Raw genomic sequence first — 19,740 nt, forward strand, 5'->3', positions numbered from 1 at the left:
ATTATAGTAGTTCTATTCTTGTATATAGGGGGCAGTATTATAGTAGTTATATTCTTGTATATAGGGGCAGTATTATAGTAGTTATATTCTTGTATATAGGAGCAGTATTATAGTAGTTATATTCTTGTATATAGGGGCAGTATTATAGTAGTTATATTCTTGTATATAGGAGCAGTATTATAGTAGTTCTATTCTTGTATATAGGGGCAGTATTATAGTAGTTATATTCTTGTATATAGGGGCAGTATTATAGTAGTTATATTCTTGTATATAGGAGCAGTATTATAGTAGTTATATTCTTGTATATAGGGGCAGTATTATAGTAGTTATATTCTTGTATATAGGGGCAGTATTATAGTAGTTATATTCTTGTATATAGGAGCAGTATTATAGTAGTTATATTCTTGTATATAGGGGCAGTATTATAGTAGTTATATTCTTGTATATAGGGGCAGTATTATAGTAGTTATATTCTTGTATATAGGGGGCAGTATTATAGTAGTTATATTCTTGTATATAGGGGCAGTATTATAGTAGTTATAGTCTTGTATATAGGGGGCAGTATTATAGTAGATATATTCTTGTATACAGGGGGCAGTATTATAGTAGATATATTCTTGTATATAGGGGCAGTATTATAGTAGTTATATTCTTGTATATAGGAGCAGTATTATAGTAGTTATATTCTTGTATATAGGGGCAGTATTATAGTAGTTATATTCTTGTATATAGGAGCAGTATTATAGTAGTTATATTCTTGTATATAGGAGCAGTATTATAGTAGTTATATTCTTGTATATAGGGGCAGTATTATAGTAGTTATATTCTTGTGTATATCGGAGAAGTATTATAGTAGTTATATTCTTGTATATAGGGGTAGTATTATAGTAGTTATATTCTTGTATATAGGGGTAGTATTATAGTAGTTATATTCTTGTTATAGGGGGTATTATAGTAGTTATATTCCTGTATATAGGAGGCAGTATTATAGTAGTTATATTCTTGTATATAGGGAGCAGTATTATAGTAGTTATATTCTTGTATATAGGGAGCAGTATTATAGTAGTTATATTCTTGTATATAGGAGCAGTATTATAGTAGTTCTATTCTTGTATATAGGGAGCAGTATTATAGTAGTTATATTCTTGTATATAGGGGCAGTATTATAGTAGTTATATTCTTGTATATAGGGGCAGTATTATAGTAGTTATATTCTTGTATATAGGGAGCAGTATTATAGTAGTTATATTCTTGTATATAGGGCAGTATTATAGTAGTTCTATTCTTGTATATAGGGGGCAGTATTATAGTAGTTATATTCTTGTATATAGGGGCAGTATTATAGTAGTTATATTCTTGTATATAGGAGCAGTATTATAGTAGTTATAGTCTTGTATATAGGGGGCAGTATTATAGTAGATATATTCTTGTATACAGGGGGCAGTATTATAGTAGATATATTCTTGTATATAGGGGCAGTATTATAGTAGTTATATTCTTGTATATAGGAGCAGTATTATAGTAGTTATATTCTTGTATATAGGGGCAGTATTATAGTAGTTATATTCTTGTATATAGGAGCAGTATTATAGTAGTTATATTCTTGTATATAGGAGCAGTATTATAGTAGTTACATTCTTGTATATAGGGGCAGTATTATAGTAGTTATATTCTTGTGTATATCGGAGCAGTATTATAGTAGTTATATTCTTGTATATAGGGGTAGTATTATAGTAGTTATATTCTTGTATATAGGGGTAGTATTATAGTAGTTATATTCTTGTTATAGGGGGTATTATAGTAGTTATATTCCTGTATATAGGAGGCAGTATTATAGTAGTTATATTCTTGTATATAGGGAGCAGTATTATAGTAGTTATATTCTTGTATATAGGGAGCAGTATTATAGTAGTTATATTCTTGTATATAGGAGCAGTATTATAGTAGTTCTATTCTTGTATATAGGGAGCAGTATTATAGTAGTTATATTCTTGTATATAGGGGCAGTATTATAGTAGTTATATTCTTGTATATAGGGGCAGTATTATAGTAGTTATATTCTTGTATATAGGGAGCAGTATTATAGTAGTTATATTCTTGTATATAGGGCAGTATTATAGTAGTTCTATTCTTGTATATAGGGGGCAGTATTATAGTAGTTATATTCTTGTATATAGGGGCAGTATTATAGTAGTTATATTCTTGTATATAGGAGCAGTATTATAGTAGTTATATTCTTGTATATAGGGGCAGTATTATAGTAGTTATATTCTTGTATATAGGAGCAGTATTATAGTAGTTATATTCTTGTATATAGGGGCAGTATTATAGTAGTTATATTCTTGTATATAGGGGCAGTATTATAGTAGTTATATTCTTGTATATAGGAGCAGTATTATAGTAGTTATATTCTTGTATATAGGGGCAGTATTATAGTAGTTATATTCTTGTATATAGGGGCAGTATTATAGTAGTTATATTCTTGTATATAGGAGCAGTATTATAGTAGTTATATTCTTGTATATAGGGGCAGTATTATAGTAGTTATATTCTTGTATATAGGGGCAGTATTATAGTAGTTATATTCTTGTATATAGGGGGCAGTATTATAGTAGTTATATTCTTGTATATAGGGGGCAGTATTATAGTAGTTATAGTCTTGTATATAGGGGGCAGTATTATAGTAGATATATTCTTGTATACAGGGGGCAGTATTATAGTAGATATATTCTTGTATATAGGGGCAGTATTATAGTAGTTATATTCTTGTATATAGGAGCAGTATTATAGTAGTTATATTCTTGTATATAGGGGCAGTATTATAGTAGTTATATTCTTGTATATAGGAGCAGTATTATAGTAGTTATATTCTTGTATATAGGAGCAGTATTATAGTAGTTATATTCTTGTATATAGGGGCAGTATTATAGTAGTTATATTCTTGTGTATATCGGAGCAGTATTATAGTAGTGTCATTCTTGTATATAGGGAGCAGTATTATAGTAGTTATATTCTTGTATATAGGGGGCAGTATTATAGTAGTTATATTCTTGTATATAGGAGCAGTATTATAGTAGTTATATTCTTGTATATAGGGGGCAGTATTATAGTAGTTATATTCTTGTATATAGGGGGCAGTATTATAGTAGTTATATTCTTATTCCTCTATGTGACCAGTATTTCTATAGTACGCAGTTCATTTATTGATTTTCTACATGTTTGGACGTCTTCCGGTGTCCTTGCGGTGGGCTCTGCACGGCTGCACACGCTCTATACTGGATCTCCAGGGTTGTACTTTTGCATAATGTGGTTATTGAAGCAGAATTCCAGCAGAGGTCGCGCGACTTTCATTTCTATTTCATCATTCTATAATGTTGAAGCATTGTAGGAAGTAAAACTTTTGCCAAAACCACTGACCCCAGGCGACCTGAGAGTGTTCCTGTGCACATCACCACATAACAGAACAGGACAGCCTGACGCTGAGAGCACAAGAGCGTACACTCTACCAGCGTCCAATGTAGATTAATTATAAAAGTTATATTGAAAAACAAGTTCATACCCAAAAAATCCCCAGGTTATACCAGCATGCTCCATATCACTATATACAGGAAGATGTATAACTTATACCAGCTGTACATATATAATTATATACAGGAGATACCCAGGCTATACCAGCATGCTCCATATCACTATATACAAGATGATGTATAACTTATACCAGCTGTATATATATAATTATATACAGAATATACCCAGGTTATACCAGCATGCTCCATATCACTATATACAAGAAGATGTATAACTTATACCAGCTGTACATATATAATTATATACAGAAGATACCCAGGTTATACCAGCATGCTCCATATCACTATATACAAGAAGATGTATAACTTATACCAGCTGTATATATATAATTATATACAGAAGATGCCCGGGTTATACCAGCATGCTCCATATCACTATATACAAGAAGATGTATAACTTATACCAGCTGTACATATATAATTATATACAGCAGATACCCAGGTTATACCAGCATGCTCCATATCACTATATACAAGAAGATGTATAACTTATACCAGCTGTACATATATAATTATATACAGAAGATACCCAGGTTATACCAGCATGCTCCATATCATTATATACAAGAAGATGTGTAACTTATACCAGCTGTACATATATAATTATATACAGAAGATACCCAGGTTATACCAGCATGCTCCATATCACTATATACAAGAAGATGTATAACTTATACCAGCTGTATATATATAATTATATACAGAAGATGCCCGGGTTATACCAGCATGCTCCATATCACTATATACAAGAAGATGTATAACTTATACCAGCTGTACATATATAATTATATACAGCAGATACCCAGGTTATACCAGCATGCTCCATATCACTATATACAAGAAGATGTATAACTTATACCAGCTGTACATATATAATTATATACAGAAGATACCCAGGTTATACCAGCATGCTCCATATCACTATATACAAGAAGATGTATAACTTATACCAGCTGTACATATATAATTATATACAGAGGATACCCAGGTTATACCAGCATGCTCCATATCACTATATACAAGAAGATGTATAACTTATACCAGCTGTACATATATAATTATATACAGAATATACCCAGGTTATACCAGCATGCTCCATATCACTATATACAAGATGTATAACTTATACCAGCTGTACATATATAATTATATACAGAAGATACCCAGGTTATACCAGCATGCTCCATATCACTATATACAGGAAGATGTGTAACTTATACCAGCTGTACCTATATAATTATATACAGAAGATACCCAGGTTATACCAGCATGCTCCATATCACTATATACAAGAAGATGTATAACTTATACCAGCTGTACATATATAATTATATACAGCAGATACCCAGGTTATACCAGCATGCTCCATATCACTATATACAAGAAGATGTATAACTTATACCAGCTGTACATATATAATTATATACAGAATATACCCAGGTTATACCAGCATGCTCCATATCACTATATACAAGAAGATGTATAACTTATACCAGCTGTACATATATAATTAAATACAGCAGATACCCAGGTTATACCAGCATGCTCCATATCACTATATACAAGAAGATGTATAACTTATACCAGCTGTACATATATAATTATATACAGAAGATACCCAGGTTATACCAGCATGTTCCATATCACTATATACAAGAAGATGTATAACTAATACCAGCTGTACATATATAATTATATACAGAAGATACCCAGGTTATACCAGCATGTTCCATATCACTATATACAGGAAGATGTATAACTTATACCAGCTGTACATATATAATTATATACAGAAGATACCCAGGTTATACCAGCATGCTCCATATCACTATATACAAGAAGATGTATAACTTATACCAGCTGTACATATATAATTATATACAGAAGATACCCAGGTTATACCAGCATGCTCCATATCACTATATACAAGAAGATGTATAACTTATACCAGCTGTACATATATAATTATATACAGAAGATACCCAGGTTATACCAGCATGCTCCATATCACTATATACAGGAAGATGTATAACTTATACCAGCTGTACATATATAATTATATACAGAAGATACCCAGGTTATACCAGCATGCTCCATATCACTATATACAAGAAAATGTATAACTTATACCAGCTGTATATATATAATTATATACAGAAGATACCCAGCTTATACCAGCATGATCCATATCACTATATACAGGAAGATGTATAATTTATACCAGCTGTGCATATATAATTATATACAGAAGATGCCCAGGTTATACCAGCATGCTCCATATCACTATATACAAGAAGATGTATAACTTATACCAGCTGTACCTATATAATTATATACAGAAGATACCCAGGTTATATCCGCATGCTCCATATCACTATATACAAGAAGATGTATAACTTATATCAGCTGTACATATATAATTATATACAGAAGATACCCAGGTTATACCAGCATGCTCCATATCACTATATACAGGAAGATGTATAACTTATATCAGCTGTACATATATAATTATATACAGAAGATACCCAGGTTATACCAGCATGCTCCATATCACTATATACAGGAAGATGTATAACTTATATCAGCTGTACATATATAATTATATACAGAAGATACCCAGGTTATACCAGCATGCTCCATATCACTATATACAAGAAGATGTATAACTTATACTAGCTGTACATATATAATTATATACAGAAGATACCCAGGTTATACCAGCATGCTCCATATCACTATATACAAGAAGATGTATAACTTATACCAGCTGTACATATATAATTATATACAGAAGATACCCAAGTTATACCGGCATGCTCCATATCACTATATATAAGAAGATGTATAACTTATACCAGCTGTACATATATAATTATATACAGAAGATACCCGGGTTATACCAGCATGCTCCATATCACTATATACAAGAAGATGTATAACTTATACCAGCTGTACATATATAATTATATACAGGAGATACCCAGGTTATACCAGCATGCTCCATATCACTATATACAAGAAGATGTATGACTTATACCAGCTGTACATATATAATTATATACAGAAGACACCCAGGTTATACCAGCATGCTCCATATCACTATATACAAGAAGATGTATGACTTATACCAGCTGTACATATATAATTATATACAGAAGACACCCAGATTATACCAGCATGCTCCATATCACTATATACAAGAAGATGTATAACTTATACCAGCTGTACATATATAATTATATACAGAAGATACCCAGGTTATACCAGCATGCTCCATATCACTATATACAGGAAGATGTATAACTTATACCAGCTGTACATATATAATTATATACAGAAGATACCCAGGTTATACCAGCATGCTCCATATCACTATATACAAGAAGATGTATAACTTATACTAGCTGTACATATATAATTATATACAGAAGATACCCAGGTTATACCAGCATGCTCCATATCACTATATACAAGAAGATGTATAACTTATACCAGCTGTACATATATAATTATATACAGAGGATACCCAGGTTATACCAGCATGCTCCATATCACTATATACAAGAAGATGTATAACTTATACTAGCTGTACATATATAATTATATACAGGAGATACCCAGGTTATACCAGCATGCTCCACATCACTATATACAAGAATATGTATAATTTATACCAGCTGTACATATATAATTATATACAGAATATACCCAGGTTATACCAGCATGCTCCATATCACTATATACAAGAATATGTATAATTTATACCAGCTGTACATATATAATTATATACAGAATATACCCAGGTTATACCAGCATGCTCTATATCACTATATACAGGAAGATGTATAACTTATACCAGCTGTACATATATAATTATATACAGAAGATACCCAGGTTATAACAGCATGCTCCATATCACTATATACAAGAAGATGTATAACTTATACCAGCTGTACATATATAATTATATACAGGAGATACCCAGGTTATACCAGCATGCTCCATATCACTATATACAAGAAGATATATAACTGATACCAGCTGTACATATATAATTATATACAGAAGATACCCAGGTTATAACAGCATGCTCCATATCACTATATACAAGAATATGTATAACTTATACCAGCTGTACATATATAATTATATACAGAAGATACCCAGGTTATACCAGCATGCTCCATATCACTATATACAAGAAGATGTATAACTTATACCAGCTGTACATATATAATTATATACAGAAGATACCCAGGTTATACCAGCATGCTCCATATCACTATATACAAGAAGATGTATAACTTATACCAGCTGTACATATATAATTATATACAGAAGATACCCAGGTTATACCAGCATGCTCCATATCACTATATACAAGAAGATGTATAACTTATACTAGCTGTACATATATAATTATATACAGAAGATATCCAGGTTATACCAGCATGCTCCACATCACTATATACAAGAATATGTATAATTTATACCAGCTGTACATATATAATTATATACAGAATATACCCAGGTTATACCAGCATGCTCCATATCACTATATACAAGAATATGTATAATTTATACCAGCTGTACATATATAATTATATACAGAATATACCCAGGTTATACCAGCATGCTCTATATCACTATATACAGGAAGATGTATAACTTATACCAGCTGTACATATATAATTATATACAGAAGATACCCAGGTTATAACAGCATGCTCCATATCACTATATACAAGAAGATGTATAACTTATACCAGCTGTACATATATAATTATATACAGGAGATACCCAGGTTATACCAGCATGCTCCATATCACTATATACAAGAAGATATATAACTGATACCAGCTGTACATATATAATTATATACAGAAGATACCCAGGTTATAACAGCATGCTCCATATCACTATATACAAGAATATGTATAACTTATACCAGCTGTACATATATAATTATATACAGAAGATACCCAGGTTATACCAGCATGCTCCATATCACTATATACAAGAAGATGTATAACTTATACCCGCTGTACATATATAATTATATACAGAAGATACCCAGGTTATACCAGCATGCTCCATATCACTATATACAAGAAGATGTAGAACTTATACCAGCTGTACATTTATAATTATATACAGGAGATACCCAGGTTATACCAGCATGCTCCATATCACTATATACAAGAAGATGTATAACTTATACCAGCTGTACATATATAATTATATACAGAAGATACCCAGGTTATACCAGCATGCTCCATATCACTATATACAAGAAGATATATAACTTATACCAGCTGTACATATATAATTATATACAGAAGATACCCAGGTTATACCAGCATGCTCCATATCACTATATACAAGAAGATGTATAACTTATACCAGCTGTACATATATAATTATATACAGAAGATACCCAGGTTATACCAGCATGCTCCATATCACTATATACAAGAAGATGTATAACTTATACCAGCTGTACATATATAATTATATACAGCAGATACCCAGGTTATACCAGCATGCTCCATATCACTATATACAAGAAGATGTATAACTTATACCAGCTGTACATATATAATTATATACAGAATATACCCAGGTTATACCAGCATGCTCCATATCACTATATACAAGAAGATGTATAACTTATACCAGCTGTACATATATAATTAAATACAGCAGATACCCAGGTTATACCAGCATGTTCCATATCACTATATACAGGAAGATGTATAACTTATACCAGCTGTACATATATAATTATATACAGAAGATACCCAGGTTATACCAGCATGCTCCATATCACTATATACAAGAAGATGTATAACTTATACCAGCTGTACATATATAATTATATACAGAAGATACCCAGGTTATACCAGCATGCTCCATATCACTATATACAAGAAGATGTATAACTTATACCAGCTGTACATATATAATTATATACAGAAGATACCCAGGTTATACCAGCATGCTCCATATCACTATATACAGGAAGATGTATAACTTATACCAGCTGTACATATATAATTATATACAGAAGATACCCAGGTTATACCAGCATGCTCCATATCACTATATACAAGAAAATGTATAACTTATACCAGCTGTATATATATAATTATATACAGAAGATACCCAGCTTATACCAGCATGATCCATATCACTATATACAGGAAGATGTATAATTTATACCAGCTGTGCATATATAATTATATACAGAAGATGCCCAGGTTATACCAGCATGCTCCATATCACTATATACAAGAAGATGTATAACTTATACCAGCTGTACCTATATAATTATATACAGAAGATACCCAGGTTATACCAGCATGCTCCATATCACTATATACAGGAAGATGTAGAACTTATATCAGCTGTACATATATAATTATATACAGAAGATACCCAGCTTATACCAGCATGCTCCATATCACTATATACAAGAAGATGTATAACTTATACCAGCTGTACATATATAATTATATACAGAAGATACCCAGGTTATACCAGCATGCTCCATATCACTATATACAGGAAGATGTATAACTTATACCAGCTGTACATATATAATTATATACAGAAGATACCCAGGTTATATCCGCATGCTCCATATCACTATATACAAGAAGATGTATAACTTATACTAGCTGTACATATATAATTATATACAGAAGATACCCAGGTTATACCAGCATGCTCCATATCACTATATACAAGAAGATGTATAACTTATATCAGCTGTACATATATAATTATATACAGAAGATACCCAGGTTATACCAGCATGCTCCATATCACTATATACAGGAAGATGTATAACTTATATCAGCTGTACATATATAATTATATACAGAAGATACCCAGGTTATACCAGCATGCTCCATATCACTATATACAGGAAGATGTATAACTTATATCAGCTGTACATATATAATTATATACAGAAGATACCCAGGTTATACCAGCATGCTCCATATCACTATATACAAGAAGATGTATAACTTATACTAGCTGTACATATATAATTATATACAGAAGATACCCAGGTTATACCAGCATGCTCCATATCACTATATACAAGAAGATGTATAACTTATACCAGCTGTACATATATAATTATATACAGAAGATACCCAAGTTATACCAGCATGCTCCATATCACTATATACAAGAAGATGTATAACTTATACCAGCTGTACATATATAATTATATACAGAAGATACCCAGGTTATACCGGCATGCTCCATATCACTATATATAAGAAGATGTATAACTTATACCAGCTGTACATATATAATTATATACAGAAGATACCCGGGTTATACCAGCATGCTCCATATCACTATATACAAGAAGATGTATAACTTATACCAGCTGTACATATATAATTATATACAGGAGATACCCAGGTTATACCAGCATGCTCCATATCACTATATACAAGAAGATGTATGACTTATACCAGCTGTACATATATAATTATATACAGAAGACACCCAGGTTATACCAGCATGCTCCATATCACTATATACAAGAAGATGTATGACTTATACCAGCTGTACATATATAATTATATACAGAAGACACCCAGATTATACCAGCATGCTCCATATCACTATATACAAGAAGATGTATAACTTATACCAGCTGTACATATATAATTATATACAGAAGATACCCAGGTTATACCAGCATGCTCCATATCACTATATACAGGAAGATGTATAACTTATACCAGCTGTACATATATAATTATATACAGAAGATACCCAGGTTATACCAGCATGCTCCATATCACTATATACAAGAAGATGTATAACTTATACTAGCTGTACATATATAATTATATACAGAAGATACCCAGGTTATACCAGCATGCTCCATATCACTATATACAAGAAGATGTATAACTTATACCAGCTGTACATATATAATTATATACAGAGGATACCCAGGTTATACCAGCATGCTCCATATCACTATATACAAGAAGATGTATAACTTATACTAGCTGTACATATATAATTATATACAGGAGATACCCAGGTTATACCAGCATGCTCCACATCACTATATACAAGAATATGTATAATTTATACCAGCTGTACATATATAATTATATACAGAATATACCCAGGTTATACCAGCATGCTCCATATCACTATATACAAGAATATGTATAATTTATACCAGCTGTACATATATAATTATATACAGAATATACCCAGGTTATACCAGCATGCTCTATATCACTATATACAGGAAGATGTATAACTTATACCAGCTGTACATATATAATTATATACAGAAGATACCCAGGTTATAACAGCATGCTCCATATCACTATATACAAGAAGATGTATAACTTATACCAGCTGTACATATATAATTATATACAGGAGATACCCAGGTTATACCAGCATGCTCCATATCACTATATACAAGAAGATATATAACTGATACCAGCTGTACATATATAATTATATACAGAAGATACCCAGGTTATAACAGCATGCTCCATATCACTATATACAAGAATATGTATAACTTATACCAGCTGTACATATATAATTATATACAGAAGATACCCAGGTTATACCAGCATGCTCCATATCACTATATACAAGAAGATGTATAACTTATACCAGCTGTACATATATAATTATATACAGAAGATACCCAGGTTATACCAGCATGCTCCATATCACTATATACAAGAAGATGTATAACTTATACCAGCTGTACATATATAATTATATACAGAAGATACCCAGGTTATACCAGCATGCTCCATATCACTATATACAAGAAGATGTATAACTTATACTAGCTGTACATATATAATTATATACAGAAGATATCCAGGTTATACCAGCATGCTCCACATCACTATATACAAGAATATGTATAATTTATACCAGCTGTACATATATAATTATATACAGAATATACCCAGGTTATACCAGCATGCTCCATATCACTATATACAAGAATATGTATAATTTATACCAGCTGTACATATATAATTATATACAGAATATACCCAGGTTATACCAGCATGCTCTATATCACTATATACAGGAAGATGTATAACTTATACCAGCTGTACATATATAATTATATACAGAAGATACCCAGGTTATAACAGCATGCTCCATATCACTATATACAAGAAGATGTATAACTTATACCAGCTGTACATATATAATTATATACAGGAGATACCCAGGTTATACCAGCATGCTCCATATCACTATATACAAGAAGATATATAACTGATACCAGCTGTACATATATAATTATATACAGAAGATACCCAGGTTATAACAGCATGCTCCATATCACTATATACAAGAATATGTATAACTTATACCAGCTGTACATATATAATTATATACAGAAGATACCCAGGTTATACCAGCATGCTCCATATCACTATATACAAGAAGATGTATAACTTATACCCGCTGTACATATATAATTATATACAGAAGATACCCAGGTTATACCAGCATGCTCCATATCACTATATACAAGAAGATGTAGAACTTATACCAGCTGTACATTTATAATTATATACAGGAGATACCCAGGTTATACCAGCATGCTCCATATCACTATATACAAGAAGATGTATAACTTATACCAGCTGTACATATATAATTATATACAGAAGATACCCAGGTTATACCAGCATGCTCCATATCACTATATACAAGAAGATATATAACTTATACCAGCTGTACATATATAATTATATACAGAAGATACCCAGGTTATACCAGCATGCTCCATATCACTATATACAAGAAGATGTATAACTTATACCAGCTGTACATATATAATTATATACAGAAGATACCCAGGTTATACCAGCATGCTCCATATCACTATATACAAGAAGATGTATAACTTATACCAGCTGTACATATATAATTATATACAGAAGATACCCAGGTTATACCAGCATGCTCCATATCACTATATACAAGAAGATGTATAACTTATACCAGCTGTACATATATAATTATATACAGAAGATACCCAGGTTATACCAGCATGCTCCATATCACTATATACAAGAAGATGTATAACTTATACCAGCTGTACATATATAATTATATACAGAATATACCCAGGTTATACCAGCATGGTCCATATCACTATATACAAGAAGATGTATAACTTATACCAGCTGTACATATATAATTATATACAGAAGATACCCGGGTTATACCAGCATGCTCCATATCACTATATACAAGAAGATGTATAACTTATACCAGCTGTACATATATAATTATATACAGAAGATACCCAGGTTATACCAGCATGCTCCATATCACTATATACAAGAAGATGTATAACTTATACCAGCTGTACATATATAATTATATACAGAAGATACCCAGGTTATACCAGCATGCTCCATATCACTATATACAAGAAGATGTATAACTTATACCAGCTGTACATATATAATTATATACAGAAGATACCCAGGTTATACCAGCATGCTCCAGATCACTATATACAAGAAGATGTATAACTTATACCAGCTGTACATATATAATTATATACAGAAGATACCCAGGATATACCAGCATGCTCCATATCACTATATACAAGAAGATGTATAACTTATACCAGCTGTACATATATAATTATATACAGAAGATACCCAGGTTATACCAGCATGCTCCATATCACAATATACAAGAAGATGTATAACTTATACCAGCTGTACATATATAATTATATACAGGAGATACCCAGGTTATACCAGCATGCTCCATATCACTATATACAAGAAGATGTATAACTTATACCAGCTGTACATATATAATTATATACAGAAGATACCCAGGTTATACCAGCATGCTCCATATCACTATATACAAGATGTATAACTTATACCAGCTGTACATATATAATTATATACAGAAGATACCCAGGTTATACCAGCATGCTCCATATCACTATATACAAGAAGATATATAACTTATACCAGCTGTACATATATAATTATATACAGGAGATACCCAGGTTATACCATTCTCCATATCCCTGTATATGAACACGATGCTTATGTTATACCAGCATTAGTTTGTTATTTTTTTTGTTCTTTTAATTCCTGTAACAAGTGGAGCCCCAACCGCTGTACACTGTGCAGAAGAGCTTGCACTCTCGCCCCCTACGCTGCAGCCGTGACATTTTCCAGGCTTCCCTGTGAGACATTATAAGCCATGAAATCCTCAGTGATGAAGGATCCGGCTGCTGGGGGATGTTTCCCTGCACAGAGGACTCCGTGACCCTGGACTGCGGCCCATGTGAGGATGTTTGTGTCTCCAGACCACGATGTTCCAGGTGCTGCAGATAATTTGTAACTAAAATAAGTTTTAGTTCAGCAACATCCAGAATAAGAATTACACATCGTCCATTGTGAGGAGACAACGAGGCGATTATAATCACAGGGAGGTGGGAGAAGAAGCGAAGACCAAAACTCACCAACACGATGTGATGAGGAACGTAGAGATGTGCGGCTCTCATGATGGGATTAGATACATAGCTTAGCAGACAGTATCACACATGACAGGATTAGATACACGGCTCAGCAGACAGTATCACACATGATAGGATTAGATACACGGCTCAGCAGACAGTATCACATATGACAGGATTAGATACACAGCTCAGCAGACAGTATCACACATGATAGGATTAGATACACGGCTCAGCAGACAGTATCACACATGATAGGATTAGATACACAGCTCAGCAGACAGTATCACACATGATAGGATTAGATACACAGCTCAGCAGACAGTATCACACATGATAGGATTAGATACACGGCTCAGCAGACAGTATCACACATGATAGGATTAGATACACGGCTCAGCAGACAGTATCACACATGACAGGATTAGATACACAGCTCAGCAGACAGTATCACACATGATAGGATTAGATACACGGCTCAGCAGACAGTATCACACATGATAGGATTAGATACACAGCTCAGCAGACAGTATCACACATGACAGGATTAGATACATAGCTCAGCAGACAGTATCACACATGATAGGATTAGATACACAGCTCAGCAGACAGTATCACACATGACAGGATTAGATACACGGCTCAGCAGACAGTATCACACATGATAGGATTAGATACACGGCTCAGCAGACAGTATCACACATGATAGGATTAGATACACTGCTCAGCAGACAGTATCACACATGATAGGATTAGATACACGGCTCAGCAGACAGTATCACCCATGATAGGATTAGATACACGGCTCAGCAGACAGTATCACCCATGATAGGATTAGATACACAGATCAGCAGACAGTATCACACATGATAGGATTAGATACACGGCTCAGCAGACAGTATCACACATGATAGGATTAGATACACAACTCAGCAGACAGTATCACACATGATAGGATTAGATACACGGCTCAGCAGACAGTATCACCCATGACAGGATTAGATACACAGCTCAGCAGACAGTATCACAAATGTTAGGATTAGATATACAGCTCAGCAGACAGTATCACACATGATAGGATTAGATACACAGCTCAGCAGACAGTATCACACATGATAGGATTAGATACACAGCTCAGCAGACAGTATCACACATGATAGGATTAAATACACAGCTCAGCAGACAGTATCACACATGATAGGATTAGATACACGGCTCAGCAGACAGTATCACCCATGACAGGATTAGATACACAGCTCAGCAGACAGTATCACAAATGTTAGGATTAGATATACAGCTCAGCAGACAGTATCACACATGATAGGATTAGATACACAGCTCAGCAGACAGTATCACACATGATAGGATTAGATACACAGCTCAGCAGACAGTATCACACATGATAGGATTAAATACACAGCTCAGCAGACAGTATCACACATGATAGGATTAGATACACAGCTCAGCAGTCAGTATCACACATGATAGGATTAGATACACAGCTCAGCAGACAGTATCACACATGATAGGATTAGATACAGCAGCTCAGCAGACAGTATCACACATGATAGGATTAGATACACAGCTCAGCAGACAGTATCACACATGACAGGATTAGATACACGGCTCAGCAGACAGTATCACACATAATAGGATTAGATACAGCAGTATAACATATTTGTATCGTATGGGCGGTTCGCTGGGTAAATACGGTGGGTGGATTTGGTTGCGTTTGATGCCGCGGTTCTGGCGTTTGGTGCTGGTATTTGGGGCTCAGTCATTTGTTGTCCTCCTGGTGTCTGTACTTCACCTTCATATCTCATCTCACCCTCCGCACAGGAATGTCCCGCAGCCTCAGGGCTGGAATCCAGTTTGGCTGAACATAAAGCACTTCAGTATCTCTCCATCTGCAAGAGCAGAAACCGCACTCGCTTAACCCCTTAGTGTCTGCAACCGCTTAGTGTGTGCCGCTCAGGATTCTTGGAAAAGCTGTGTGACAATTATTTCGAGAGCTGTAATGTTATCCATACTGATGATCACCCAGCTTTTCCTGGAACAGATGCAACTGATAAAAGGCTGAAGCTACACAGACAGAATGGCTGATAACAGAGCAATAGTCACATCCGGAGCTGCATTCACAATTCTACTGTTGAAAAGCCGTATACTCTAGTCACAGCCGGAGCAGCACTCACAATTCTACTGTTGAAAAGTCGTATACTCTAGTCACATCCGGAGCAGCATTCACAATTCTGCTGCTATTTGACGCTTTTACTTGTTTCCTGTTAGTTCTCTCCGATAATCCTGTGTCAGAGTCGAGCATGTCATGTTGTGGTGCATTATGGGATTACACAATATACATTAGTCTGATGGGGAAGTAATGAGATGCAGCAGAGTGCAGTGTATTGCTCTTCCGCTTAGGTCTTGGGGGGGGGGGGGCACTACTGGTGGGTTAAGGAGGCGGATGCTAAGCTTGTTTGAAGCATGGTGCCCAGTGAAATCAATGCTCTCTGCCCCCGTTATTGGGGGGTCCTGATCAGGGGAACCCGTGACGACGGCTTCAAAAGATCTCAGCAAAGCAAAATCTGCTGTGCTGCATTGTGGGAGATGTAGTACTTCTACATCAGTCTGATATTTTCCCGAGCCTTCTCTCCTGCAGTCACATATGTTTTCCCCTGTCTCTCGTAGGACTAGCAGATCGTTCCACGGTTGCCGCATTACCACGACGCATGTAGTCGCATCCATTCTGCGTCTCAATGAGTTCCTATGGGATAAGGCACCTGCCCCGTCCCAGCCTGTAACTATCCGGCTCGCTCCACATCCCTGCAATGCAGTCGTTAGGGGTGCACATGCCTTTACGTCTGAAATTACGGAGCTGTATTCAGGCGAAAACAGCTCCTGAATTTCAGACGTAATGGCATGTGCAGGCGTCTTTCGCTGCGTCCATTACGGATGTAATTGGAGCTGTTTTTCTATGGAGTCAATGGAAAACGGCTCCAATTACATCCCAAGAAGGGACCGGCACTTCTTTGACGCGGGCGTCTTTTTACGCGCCGTCATTTGTCAACGGTTTGGTGCCGTTTTTTCGGCCATAATTCAATGCGTAAAACTCCTGAATTACGTCCGTAAATAGGGCGTGTGAACATATCCTATATACGGACGTTTTTGGAGCTGTTTTTCAATGGAGTCAATGAAAACCGCCTCCAAAAACGTCCCAAAAAGTGTCCTGCACTTCTTTTGACGAGCCGTCATTTTACGCGCCGTATTTTGATAGTGACGTGTAAAATAAAGGCTACTGTGAACAGAACATCGTAATTCCTATTGAAATCAATGGGCAGATGTTTGTAGGCGTATTAGGGGCGTTTTTTCAGGCGTAATTCGCGGCGTAAAACGCCTAAATTACGAATGAAACCACTGCGTGTGAACATACCCTTACAGGACACGAACTTCCAGCCTGTGACCCCAAACGTACCGGGACGGCTGTGAGCGTCTAGAGGACTCGGAGTAGTTGCAGCAATTTCCTATGGTCTTGAGGCAAAACCCATTAACAAAAAAAAATCCCAAAACTGTGTCCGGAATCGTCAGAAATTTCGGAATGATTTCAAATGATGGGTCCAAATATCAGAGGTGCAGCTTAAAAATCCTGAACACCAATGTAAATTCTGCACTAGCGCCCCCAACAGTCAGGTGGTCCCTACAGCAACTGCACCCCTGTAGCTAGGTCATGCACACGGGCTGATACCCAGCTTTCTGGGGGTCCTGAACAGTAAATGTGACTAGTTATATAGAAATATATCTCCTCTCTCATATGACTGCGTGCTGTATCTGCCATTCAGGGCTTTAAGAAAGCTGGGTGACAACGCCGGAGGAAGCTCTAATGGCAGCCGTATACTGTATACACGTCGTCTCCAGGAATAGTCAGAGTGTGAAGGTCACCATATCCTCAGTCTCTGATCTCAGGTTGAACCCTATTAACCTCTGACCTGCCGGTAATGTTTAGCTTCCTGTGAGAGGGGAGGGTGCCGGTCACATGTTACACTGCCGGACCACTGGACGAGAAACCACCAGGCACCTGGAAGCTTTATATACTGTGAACCGTATATATACCACTGGGAACAATGGGACCGGGCGCTGTATATACCACAGGGAACAAAGGGACCGGGCGCTGTATATACCACAGGGAACAATGGGAGTGGGTGCTGTATATACCACAGGGAACAAAGGGACCGGGTGCTGTATATACCACAGGGAACAAAGGGACCGGGCGCTGTATATACCACAGGGAACAAAGGGACCGGGCGCTGTATATACCACAGGGAACAATGGGAGTGGGCGCTGTATATACCACAGGGAACAAAGGGACCGGGTGCTGTATATACCACAGGGAACAAAGGGACCGGGCGCTGTATATACCACAGGGAACAAAGGGACCGGGCGCTGTATATACCACAGGGAACAAAGGGACCGGGCGCTGTATATACCACAGGGAACAAAGGGACCGGGTGCTGTATATACCACAGGGAACAAAGGGACCGGGCGCTGTATATACCACAGGGAACAAAGGGACCGGGCGCTGTATATACCACAGGGAACAAAGGGACCGGGCGCTGTATATAC

General features: G+C 35.3%; 1 protein-coding gene across 5 annotated transcripts in view; it reads right to left on the reverse strand.

Moving 5' to 3' along the window:
* Nucleotides 1–19,740, reverse strand: part of NBL1 (NBL1, DAN family BMP antagonist) — a 42,084-nt gene that overhangs the window by 15,377 nt on the left and 6,967 nt on the right. The window contains exon 1 of one of the 5 annotated variants that reach the window (XM_075840509.1): nucleotides 17,319–17,427. The exons of 1 other annotated variant lie outside the window; for it this stretch is intronic. The gene's annotated coding sequence lies outside the window, so the exon portion shown is untranslated. Of the gene's footprint in view, nucleotides 1–14,721; nucleotides 14,982–15,132; nucleotides 15,262–16,936; nucleotides 17,238–17,318; nucleotides 17,428–19,740 lie in introns of those variants that run through there. 3 more of the 5 variants (XM_075840508.1, XM_075840506.1, XM_075840505.1) reach the window with 3 other exon arrangements.

This window comes from Rhinoderma darwinii, chromosome 10 (assembly GCF_050947455.1).
Source record: "Rhinoderma darwinii isolate aRhiDar2 chromosome 10, aRhiDar2.hap1, whole genome shotgun sequence".
Taxonomy (NCBI): Eukaryota; Metazoa; Chordata; class Amphibia; order Anura; family Rhinodermatidae; genus Rhinoderma; species Rhinoderma darwinii.